Source organism: Bombina bombina, chromosome 10, assembly GCF_027579735.1.
Source record: "Bombina bombina isolate aBomBom1 chromosome 10, aBomBom1.pri, whole genome shotgun sequence".
NCBI lineage: Eukaryota > Metazoa > Chordata > Amphibia > Anura > Bombinatoridae > Bombina > Bombina bombina.
Window position 1 is genome coordinate 167,047,510 of NC_069508.1, and position 13,205 is coordinate 167,060,714.

Consider the following 13,205-nt stretch of genomic DNA (forward strand, 5'->3'; position numbering starts at 1 on the left):
GTAATTGAGCACAATTTCTGTCACAGGGAGGGTCTGATTCTCTAAACCTCACCAGCATGGGGAGAAATCATCAGCTTATTTATTGAGCATTATATAGTAAAGTAAGTGTCTCCCCTTGACATAAAGCATATTAGTGAACTCCATTTAATGAGATACTCATTTGTTAAGTTCAAAACTTAATTTAAAACAATAGCAGAGGGGACTCATAATGCTAACAAGGCAAATTATGCAACCTCACCAGACCATAGAGATTTAGAGAATCAGGCCAGGAGTGAGAATACTTAAAGGGACAGTCTAGTCAAAATTAAACTTTCATGATTCAGATAGGGCATGCAATTTTAAACAACTTTCCAATTTACTTTTATCATCAAATTTTCTTTGTTATTTTGGTATTCTTTGTTAAAGGCTAAACTTAGGTAGGCTCATATGCTAATTTCTAAGCCCTTGAATGCCACCTCTTATCTCAGAGAATGTTGACAGTTTTTCACAGTTAGACACAGCTGGTTCTAGTTCATGTGTGTCATATAGATAACATTGTGCTCACTCCCATAGAGTCAGCACCTGTGTTCCCTCTAAGGCCAGTTTTGTGAGGGGCCCAGCAGTGAAATGTTAATAAGGGAATGTTATTTATGTTAATAAATGTTAATAAGGGAACCACACCTTGCAGTCTGCATTGCGTCGTGTTTGCTTATTGCTTTAATTAACTGTTTCACTGCTGGGCCACTGACAAAACTGGCCTTAGAGGGAACACTGGTCAGCACTGATTGGCTAACAGGGAAGTCTGTCAAAAGAACTCAAATAAGGGTCTGCAGAGGCTCATATAAGAAGCATATTAATATAACTGTGTTGGTTAGGAAAGACTGGGGAATGGGTAATAAAGGCATTATCTTATCTATCTTTTTAAACAATAAACATTCTGGAGTGTCCCTTTAAACTCCAAGATGACGGTATATCCAACCAGCAAGGGGTTAAAATAAGACATCAACTTTAAAGAGAGATGCAGGCACAGGAGGGAGAACGATAGCATGGTAAAAAGTAGTAACTATAATATTGTAGTTTAATCACCCTTTCACTCTATTGCAAATTTACTGACACTATAACATTCTATACAGTTTGGTTAGATCAGAGCACAAGCTCATCTTCATTTGCCTGTAATTGGCAACTGCTTTTGATTTGCAAAACCTTGTAAAATGCACTTGCAAAATATTTAATTTGAGTAAAGATCTTTTGTAATGCAGTTCTTAACTCTTTCCTGGCGATACTTATTTGTCTACATCGGAACAAATGATGAGATTGTGTCAGGGGGGAGTGCCTGTGACACCCCCTCCAGCCCATGATCCCATTCAGGAAGCACCTATGGCTTCAGTACAGAAAAACGGCAGGAAGGGGTAATTATTGATATCTGCTACACATGTATAAAGCATTGACTTAAATTTTCCTGAAAAATAATTGCAGTAAAATTAAAACACATTCAGGTAGATTACGAGTTATGCGCGCTATAGGGAATTTAACGAATGCAACAAAAGTTGCGTTATTTACCCCCATAGCACAGCCATTACAAGTTTTGAAACAGCTGGCTTGTTATATGGTTGTGTTAAGTTCCATACCGCACACAATACAAGTGCTGTTTTAACGTGCTCGTGCACGCTTTCCCCATAGACATAAATGGGGAGAGCAGCTCAGAAAAAACCTAACACCTGTGATCGCGGAATAAAAAGCTCGGTAACGCAGCCCTATTGATGTCTATGGGGAAAAAAGTAACGTTTAAACCTAACATAAACCCCACGTCTAAACACCCCTAATCTGCTGCCCCGACATCGCCGACACCTACATAATGTTATCAACCTCTAATCTGCCACTCCTGATATCCGCTCCTGATATCGCCGTCACCTAAATAAATCTATTAACCCCTAATCTGCCGCACCAGATGTCGCCGCCACTATACTAAAGTTATTAACCCCTATTCCCCTGCACCCCAACATCACCCACAATATAATAAATCTATTAACCCCTATTCCGCCGCTCTCCGAAATCGCTGCAACTAAATAAAGCTATTAACCCCTGAACCTCTGGCCTCCCACATCACTACCACTAAATAAACCTATTAACACCTAAACAGCCAGCCCCCCACATCGCAACAACCTAAATTAAACTATATTAACCCCTAAACTTAACCCTAAAGTAACCCTAACCCTAACATAACCCTAACCCTAACACCCCCTAACTTTAACATAATTAAAATAGAGCTAAATTAAAGTTACAATTATTAACTAAATAATACCTATTTAAAATTAAATACATACTTACCTGTGAAATAAATCCTAAGATAGCTACAATATAAGTAATAGTTATATTGTAGCTAGCTTAGGTTTTATTTTTATGTAAGTTTGTATTTATTTTAAATAGTTATTAACTATTTACTAACTACTTAGTTAAAATAAATACAAACTTACCTGTGAAATAAAACCTTAGCTGCCTTACACTAAAACCTAAGATTACAAAAAAAAAATAAAAAAATTACACGATATAATAAGCTACCAATAGCCCTTAAAAGGGCCTTTCATAGGGCATTGCCCTAAGTTAAACAGCTCTTTTACCTGAAAAAAAAATTACAAAGACCCACTAACATTACAATTTACAAACCCCCACCTCCCCAAACCCACAAAATAAAAAAACTATCTAAAAAAAACTAATCAACCCATTACCCTGAAAAGGGCATTTGTATGGGCATTGCCCTTAAAAGGGCATTTAGCTCTTTTGCATTGCCCTGAAAAGTGCATTTAGCTCTTTAACGAAAAGCCCAAACCCTAAACTAAAAAAAAAACACCCCCGAAGAGCCACTTACAGTTGTTGAAGTCCCACTTGAAGGATCTTCATCCCGGCAGCTCCATCTTCATCCAGACGGCTCCATCTTCACTCAGGCGGCATCTTCTATCTTTATCCCGGTGGCGTCTTCTATCTTCACCACGGCGGCGTGGAGCAGGTCCATCCTGAAGACATCCAGCGCAGAGCATCCTCTTCATACGGTCGCTGCTGTATACTGAATCTTCAATGCAAGCTACGTGATTCAAAATGATGTCCCTTGCATTCCTAGTGGCTGATTTGATTTTGAAAATTCAAATCAGCCAATAGGATGAGAGCTACTGAAATCCTATTGGCTGTTCAAATCAACTAATAGGATGAGAGCTACTGAATTTCAGCCATTTTCAAACGCGTACCTTGCATTGAAGATTCAGTATACAGCGGCGACCCTTTTCAGGGAAATGCAAAAGAGCTAAATGCCCATTTCAGAGCAATGGGTAGCTTAGGTTTTTGTTAGAGTTAGGTTTTTTTTTATTTTGGGGGGTTGGTTGGGTGGTAGGTTTTACTGTTGGGGTTTTTTTTTTTTTTTTTTACAGGTAAAAGAGCTGTTTAACTTAGGGCAATGCCCTACAAAAGGCCCTTTTAAGGGCTATTGGTAGTTTATTGTAGGCTAGGGTTTTTTATATTTTGGGTGGGCCTTTTTATTTTTATAGGGCTATTATATTAGGTGTAATTGTTTTTATTTTTGATAATTTCGTTTGTTATTTTTCGTAATTTAGTGTTTGTTATTTTTTGTAATTTAGTATCTGTTATTTTTTGTAATTAGATAGTTTGTAATTTTTATAGTAGTGTTAGGATTTTTTTAATGTGTAATATAGTTTATTTAATTGGTAGTTAGCTTAATTTTAGTTTAATAGTTATATTAGTTTAATTGTTAGTTTAAACTTAGTTTTTTAATTTGACAGGTAAGTTTTAATTTAATTTAAGATAGGGAAATTGTAATTTTAATATAGGTTAGAGGGGCGTTAGGGGTCATTAGATTAAATTAGTTCATTGCGATGTGGGGGGTTTCGGTTTAGGAGTTAATAGCTTAATTTAGTATATTTCATTGTGGGGGGCTTGCAGTTTAGGGGTTAATAGGTTTATTATATTGGCGGCGGTGTAGGGCTTAATAATTTTAGTATAGTGGGGGCGATGTGGTGGGCGGCAGATTAGGGGTTAATTATATTTAAATGGTGTTTGCAATGCAGGAGGGCGGTGGTTTAGGGGTTAATAACTTTATTATAGCGGTGACGATGTTGGGGAGCGGCAGAATAGGGGTTAATACATTTTATTAGTGGTGGCAATGTCAGGAGCGGCAGATTAGGGATTAATATTTTTAATATAGTATTTGGGAAGTGGGACGGCCTCGGTTTAGGGGTTAATAGGTAGTTTGTGGGTGTTTAGTATACTTTGTAACACTTTAGTTATGAGTTTTATGTAACAATTTTGTTGCGTAAAACTCATAACTGTTGCTTTCAGATGGCGTTACGGATCTTCTCGTTATAGAGTGTAACGCAAGCTTTTTAGCCAGAACGCTAAACTCATAATACCAGCGCTATAGAAATCCCATGAAAAAACATAATTTTTATGTGTGCAGGACTGACGTTGCGTTACAGGCTAAAAGGCTTGCGTTACAGCTATACCGACAAGACTTGTAATGGCTGTGGTACTATTTTAACGCTGAAATTACATTTTTTCAGCATTAGAAGACGAACGCACAACTTGTAATCTACCTGATTGTACTGTGATGTATTCTATAGCCCTAACCTTTACCTGTAACCGTATTTAATATTGCTGCAACATTGTCACAGAATTATTGGTGTCCATAACATTGTGGGCTAGATTACAAGTGGCTGGTTATTTTTACTGCAAGCTCGCGGTAGCAATAAGCGCTGAAGAAAATTAACCAGACGTCAGACCTCTAATTCATTTTTAAAATGTCCCCCAATTGCCCCCAAAATACAGTGTGTAGTGCCTTTTTGGAAAACAATTGTAGCATCTTTTATTTAAAAGATGCTGCGTAAAGAAGTTTTTAGGGGTTAAAGTGTGCAGGTGTGGGGTGTTAGAAAAGAAAATGGCACTGAAAAGTGCTTTACATTGCGGTCTATGAGGACTGTGTGTTCCCGGTAAATATATATGTATATGCTTATATACATATATATTTATGTATATATACACATATTAACACATAAATACAGTATATATGTACGTATATATTCATATACATATATATTTATGTATATATACACATATTAACACATAGACAAAACGAAATGGATGGCGCTGGTCTTGCGGAATAGTAAGTTTCTGATAATAGATAGAAATGGACTTGATGTGCAAGTTAAAATCTGTTGCAATAATGTGCAATATACTCACTCCTTAAGTAACGTGAGTCCTGCTTCTATGGTATATCCCTCTGTGATATGTCCCTCTCCAAAGGCAACAACAAGGTGGTTTTCAACAAGGGGCTGGAAAAGGATTGGAACCTCATCAGCAGTAAAGTGATAACTTTAAATTGAAGAAACAAGTAGTAACTTACTTATCCAAAATAGCAAGTCCGGCTCGTCACAGCGAAATAATTGCAAAATATGCAAGATAAAAAGTGGTTTATTATAGCTCTACGCGTTTCAACACTTAAGCGTCTTTTTCAAGAGCAATAAAAGACAATAAAAACAAGTAACAGTTTGTATGATGCTGTGACAATATAGCCGGCTTTTATACAAATGTATCGATGTTCCAATTTCCTGTCTGTGGCAGGAAATTGGACTCACATGATAGAAACAGAAATAAAAATACAAATTCCTACTAGATGTTTAGGCCCAACCTTATTTCTAAAATTATTAAATCATTTTATGTCGCTCATTTAACTTTGAAATATTAACTTTATATTTGGTTCGGCATAAACATGAACAATAAAAATGGCCAATCAGTGAATTCCTTTGCATTTTTGTCCAATGCGAAGACAGAGTTAGATTAAGTCCCCATTCGAGTATTCCTTGAGTTTCAGTTCCCTTTAAGGTCCGCTTTAAATTCACGTGATACCTTTAGCCAATCCCATGATGTTAGAAGATTTTCCGTTGATCTATGACGTCGTGTGGGCTCGTTAGTCACGTGTTATTTCTGACTAATCTGTGAGGACGTTTTTCCTTGTGGCTTTAACCAAATGTTCCGTTATAGGGATTTACGATCTTACATTCTATGAATAGAAAAGATAGAATAGCGGCAGTATCCATTCTAATCACCAATACAATTGAATGTTATCTAGCTGGTTTATGGCAATTTTTTATATAATTTGATAACATAAGGAATATGTGTAAAGATGTTTTGCACTGTAAGGACTTTGATACATGTTAAAGGAGATTTAATTCTAGTCACTAAATGGTACTTTCCAAAGTTTTCTTTCTATTGAAAAGACTTTTGCGGCAGCCTTAAATTACATATAACTCAGTAACATAAACATTTATGCAATGGTATATACACTATAAATACTTTGCAAACACTTTAAAGACCGCATTATCAATTTGAATCATATGAAAAAGGAATTTAAGAAGTTTCTCTTTATATTATAAAACCTTTTGAGGAAATTTAGAGAGGGCAGCATTTGTCCATTCAACTCATATATGGATAAGAATAGTGACCTTATATTTAACGGTTTACCATAACCTTATAGCATAGCTACGTTAAAGGATAAATAAAGTGGAGTTATGTGTGCAGTTTAAAGGTATTTAATATTTTGTGTTATCTAATTTAAATATGATGTGAAAAAATGTGTAAAATATAGTTTAAAAAGTGCAATTTTTTTTGGTTTACCTTAATTTTTTTGTGTTATCTAATTTAAATATGATGTGAAAAAATTTGTAAAATATTAATTGCAATACTAATTGCGAAAATAATTGTCTTCCTAACTTCTGTGAATTGAAAATGAGTGAAATAAAATAAAAAGAATGAAAAGAAAATAAAAGTGTGAACTAAATAAAGTAACTAAGTAAATAACTAAAGAACTTAACAGTAGTAAATGGTTACTTCATATATTAGAACCCTGTGTTTAAAGAATCCTCTATCCCTAATGGAATTAGTTTAGATAAAAGCTGCTATTCGAATATCTTTATTGAGCCCCCAATGATTGTAAGTTCTTAGTGTGTGAATCCACTATAGTTCTCTCCTGTTTAACTCATCTTCCAAATTCCCTCCTCTCCAGTGAGTGGTTACCTTTTCTATCCCTATCCATGAAAAATTCTTAAAATCAAATTTGGTGCAAGTGTTGCAATGTAAAGGGACACCATGATCCTCATGTCTCTTCTCTATTTTGTTAAGGTGTTCTAAGATACGGGTCTTAAGAAATCTGGTTGTTTGTCCTAAATATTGGATCTGACAGTTGCATTGTAATAAATAGATCACGTTCTGAGTCTTGCATGTAATAAAATGTTTAATTATATAGGTCTTGCCCGTTACAAAGGAAGTAAAAGATTTGTGAGTTCTTTTTGTGTAATTACATCCTTTACATTTTCCACATGTATAGAAACCTTGTAAGTTAGATATACTTAAAGGTGGTTTGGGGGCCATGCCTTTAATTAAAGAAGGGGCCAACTTTTGTTTAAAATTACTACCTCTTCTATATGTGATCTGGGGTTTGTTGGGTATAATATTACTTAAGAATTCGTCATTCTGTAAAATGTGCCAGTGTTTTTTGATTATTTTATTGATTTGATGGTGCCCTGAATTAAATGTTGTGACAAATCTGGGGAAAGAAGATTGTTTATTTGTTGTAGTTTTATTTTTTTGCCAAAATTAAATTGCGATCCTGATTTTTAATTAGTTGTCTATCTACCTCAAGACTACTAGAAGAGTAGCCTTTTTGCAAAAATCTCTTTTTAAGTAATAGTGATTGTTCCTCGTAATCTTCTATTTTATCACAATTTCTCCTGATGCGTTGGAATTGTCCTCTGGGAATAGCCTTTAACCATGATGGGTGGTGTTGACTGTCATGCTGAATGTATGTGTTTGCATCACATTCCTTAAAGTGTGTTTTCGTGTGTATATGTCCATCAACCGTTGTGATGGACAAATCTAAAAAGATTGCTTTGGTGTTATTTATTTCTGGGGTCAAAATGATGTTCATGTTGTTTTTGTTTAAATCATTAACAAATTGTTGGCAATTTTCTATATTTCCCCTCCAAATGCAGAGGACATCGTCAATGTACCTCCGCCATGTCACCAGGCTCGCCCCAGCCACGTCATTGGACCATACATAAAGATGTTCAAAATGGTCCATATAAATGTTGGCATAGCTGGGGGCGAACCTGGTGCCCATGGCGGTACCACAAATTTGTAAATATTGTGAATCATTAAACCAGAAAAAATTATGGGTTAACATGAAATCTATAGCTACCAAAATAAAATCTAACATTTTTTCAGATAAATTAGGGTCTTGGGTTAGTTTCCATTTGATGGCTGTTAGACCTTTTTGATGGTCTATTATGGAATATAATGATGTAACGTCCATGGTAGCCCATAAAAAATCAGGTTTCTATTCTAATTGTTTAATAATGTTAAGTACACTGGTGGTGTCTTTTAAATATGATTTTGAATTTTGTGCATAAGGCTGTAAAAAATAATCTATAAATGCAGATAAATTAGAAGTTAATGAATCTATGCCACTGATGATTGGGCGACCTTGGGGGTTGTAGAGGATTTTTGTGTAACTTTGGCAAAAAATAAAAAATAGGAGTTTTTGAGTTGGTTTTAAACAGAAAATCATATTCTTTTTCATTGATAACTTCTCTGTCTAAAGCTGTTGTCAATAGTTCTTGTAATTCCTGACTGAATTCTTTTTTGGGAGAGTGGTTTAGAGTATGATAAGTGTTAGTGTCTGATAGAATTCTGTTGGCTTCTTGTAAGTAAAAGGCTCTATCCATAATAACTACCCCTCCCCCCTTATCAGCTTCCTTTATAACGATGTCCTCTCTCTTGTTAAGTGCTTTTAAAATTTCAGGTTCTGTTTTAGATAGATTATAGTGTTTGGGTTGGTGTCTCAAATTTTCTATGTCTTTCATAATTAGTTTCCCAAAGACATCTATACAAGGCCCTTTGAAATGACTGGGATAGAATTTTGATGGAAATTTCATTTCACCCATTCTATCCCAGTCATTTCAAAGGGCCTTGTATAGATGTCTTTGGGAAACTAATTATGAAAGACATAGAAAATTTGAGACACCAACCCAAACACTATAATCTATCTAAAACAGAATCTGAAATTTTAAAAGCACTTAACAAGAGAGAGGACATCGTTATAAAGGAAGCGGATAAGGGGGGAGGGGTAGTTATTATGGATAGAGCCTTTTACTTACAAGAAGCCAACAGAATTCTATCAGACACTAACACTTATCATACTCTAAACCACTCTCCCAAAAAAGAATTCAGTCAGGAATTACAAGAACTATTGACAACAGCTTTAGACAGAGAAGTTATCAATGAAAAAGAATATGATTTTCTGTTTAAAACCAACTCAAAAACTCCTATTTTTTATTTTTTGCCAAAGTTACACAAAAATCCTCTACAACCCCCAGGTCGCCCAATCATCAGTGGCATAGATTCATTAACTTCTAATTTATCTGCATTTATAGATTATTTTTTACAGCCTTATGCACAAAATTCAAAATCATATTTAAAAGACACCACCAGTGTACTTAACATTATTAAACAATTAGAATGGAAACCTGATTTTTTATGGGCTACCATGGACGTTACATCATTATATTCCATAATAGACCATCAAAAAGGTCTAACAGCCATCAAATGGAAACTAACCCAAGACCCTAATTTATCTGAAAAAATGTTAGATTTTATTTTGGTAGCTATAGATTTCATGTTAACCCATAATTTTTTCTGGTTTAATGATTCACAATATTTACAAATTTGTGGTACCGCCATGGGCACCAGGTTCGCCCCCAGCTACGCCAACATTTATATGGACCATTTTGAACATCTTTATGTATGGTCCAGTGACGTGGCTGGGGCGAGCCTGGTGACATGGCGGAGGTACATCGACAATGTCCTCTGCATTTGGAGGGGAAATATAGAAAATTGCCAACAATTTGTTAATGATTTAAACAAAAACAACATGAACATCATTTTGACCCCAGAAATAAATAACACCAAAGCAATCTTTTTAGATTTGTCCATCACAACGGTTGATGGACATATACACACGAAAACACACTTTAAGGAATGTGATGCAAACACATACATTCAGCATGACAGTCAACACCACCCATCATGGTTAAAGGCTATTCCCAGAGGACAATTCCAACGCATCAGGAGAAATTGTGATAAAATAGAAGATTACGAGGAACAATCACTATTACTTAAAAAGAGATTTTTGCAAAAAGGCTACTCTTCTAGTAGTCTTGAGGTAGATAGACAACTAATTAAAAATCAGGATCGCAATTTAATTTTGGCAAAAAAATAAAACTACAACAAATAAACAATCTTCTTTCCCCAGATTTGTCACAACATTTAATTCAGGGCACCATCAAATCAATAAAATAATCAAAAAACACTGGCACATTTTACAGAATGACGAATTCTTAAGTAATATTATACCCAACAAACCCCAGATCACATATAGAAGAGGTAGTAATTTTAAACAAAAGTTGGCCCCTTCTTTAATTAAAGGCATGGCCCCCAAACCACCTTTAAGTATATCTAACTTACAAGGTTTCTATACATGTGGAAAATGTAAAGGATGTAATTACACAAAAAGAACTCACAAATCTTTTACTTCCTTTGTAACGGGCAAGACCTATATAATTAAACATTTTATTACATGCAAGACTCAGAACGTGATCTATTTATTACAATGCAACTGTCAGATCCAATATTTAGGACAAACAACCAGATTTCTTAAGACCCGTATCTTAGAACACCTTAACAAAATAGAGAAGAGACATGAGGATCATGGTGTCCCTTTACATTGCAACACTTGCACCAAATTTGATTTTAAGAATTTTTCATGGATAGGGATAGAAAAGGTAACCACTCACTGGAGAGGAGGGAATTTGGAAGATGAGTTAAACAGGAGAGAACTATAGTGGATTCACACACTAAGAACTTACAATCATTGGGGGCTCAATAAAGATATTCGAATAGCAGCTTTTATCTAAACTAATTCCATTAGGGATAGAGGATTCTTTAAACACAGGGTTCTAATATATGAAGTAACCATTTACTACTGTTAAGTTCTTTAGTTATTTACTTAGTTACTTTATTTAGTTCACACTTTTATTTTATTTTCATTCTTTTTATTTTATTTCACTCATTTTCAATTCACAGAAGTTAGGAAGACAATTATTTTCGCAATTAGTATTGCAATTAATATTTTACAAATTTTTTCACATCATATTTAAATTAGATAACACAAAAAAATTAAGGTAAACCAAAAAAAATTGCACTTTTTAAACTATATTTTACACATTTTTTCACATCATATTTAAATTAGATAACACAAAATATTAAATACCTTTAAACTGCACACATAACTCCACTTTATTTATCCTTTAACGTAGCTATGCTATAAGGTTATGGTAAACCGTTAAATATAAGGTCACTATTCTTATCCATATATGAGTTGAATGGACAAATGCTGCCCTCTCTAAATTTCCTCAAAAGGTTTTATAATATAAAGAGAAACTTCTTAAATTCCTTTTTCATATGATTCAAATTGATAATGCGGTCTTTAAAGTGTTTGCAAAGTATTTATAGTGTATATACCATTGCATAAATGTTTATGTTACTGAGTTATATGTAATTTAAGGCTGCCGCAAAAGTCTTTTCAATAGAAAGAAAACTTTGGAAAGTACCATTTAGTGACTAGAATTAAATCTCCTTTAACATGTATCAAAGTCCTTACAGTGCAAAACATCTTTACACATATTCCTTATGTTATCAAATTATATAAAAAATTGCCATAAACCAGCTAGATAACATTCAATTGTATTGGTGATTAGAATGGATACTGCCGCTATTCTATCTTTTCTATTCATAGAATGTAAGATCGTAAATCCCTATAACGGAACATTTGGTTAAAGCCACAAGGAAAAACGTCCTCACAGATTAGTCAGAAATAACACGTGACTAACGAGCCCACACGACGTCATAGATCAACGGAAAATCTTCTAACATCATGGGATTGGCTAAAGGTATCACGTGAATTTAAAGCGGACCTTAAAGGGAACTGAAACTCAAGGAATACTCGAATGGGGACTTAATCTAACTCTGTCTTCGCATTGGACAAAAATGCAAAGGAATTCACTGATTGGCCATTTTTATTGTTCATGTTTATGCCGAACCAAATATAAAGTTAATATTTCAAAGTTAAATGAGCGACATAAAATGATTTAATAATTTTAGAAATAAGGTTGGGCCTAAACATCTAGTAGGAATTTGTATTTTTATTTCTGTTTCTATCATGTGAGTCCAATTTCCTGCCACAGACAGGAAATTGGAACATCGATACATTTGTATAAAAGCCGGCTATATTGTCACAGCATCATACAAACTGTTACTTGTTTTTATTGTCTTTTATTGCTCTTGAAAAAGACGCTTAAGTGTTGAAACGCGTAGAGCTATAATAAACCACTTTTTATCTTGCATATTTTGCAATTATTTCGCTGTGACGAGCCGGACTTGCTATTTTGGATAAGTAAGTTACTACTTGTTTCTTCAATTTAAAGTTATCACTTTACTGCTGATGAGGTTCCAATCCTTTTCCAGCCCCTTGTTGAAAACCACCTTGTTGTTGCCTTTGGAGAGGGACATATCACAGAGGGATATACCATAGAAGCAGGACTCACGTTACTTAAGGAGTGAGTATATTGCACATTATTGCAACAGATTTTAACTTGCACATCAAGTCCATTTCTATCTATTATCAGAAACTTACTATTCCGCAAGACCAGCGCCATCCATTTCGTTTTGTCTATTGCTTATACAGTCCTTGGGGAGAGACTGAGGAAGGGCAGCGGTCACTTTATTTAACAAGGAGAGTATTGTTTTTAGTACATTGTGTTGAGCATATTTTCTGTTAACATCTATTTGTTTGCTACACACATCTTTGCACAGTTGTTCACATATTAACACATAAATACAGTATATATGTACGTATATATTCATATACATATATATTTATGTATATATACACATATTAACACATAAATACAGTATATATGTACGTATATATTCATATACATATATATTTACACTTTGCTGCCCATCGTTGTGCCACTTAGGCCCTTTGCTGCGCTATGTTCTCTGCCGAGTCTCACGGCATGAGAATGAGGATCCAATTAGTGTCTATGGCCTCT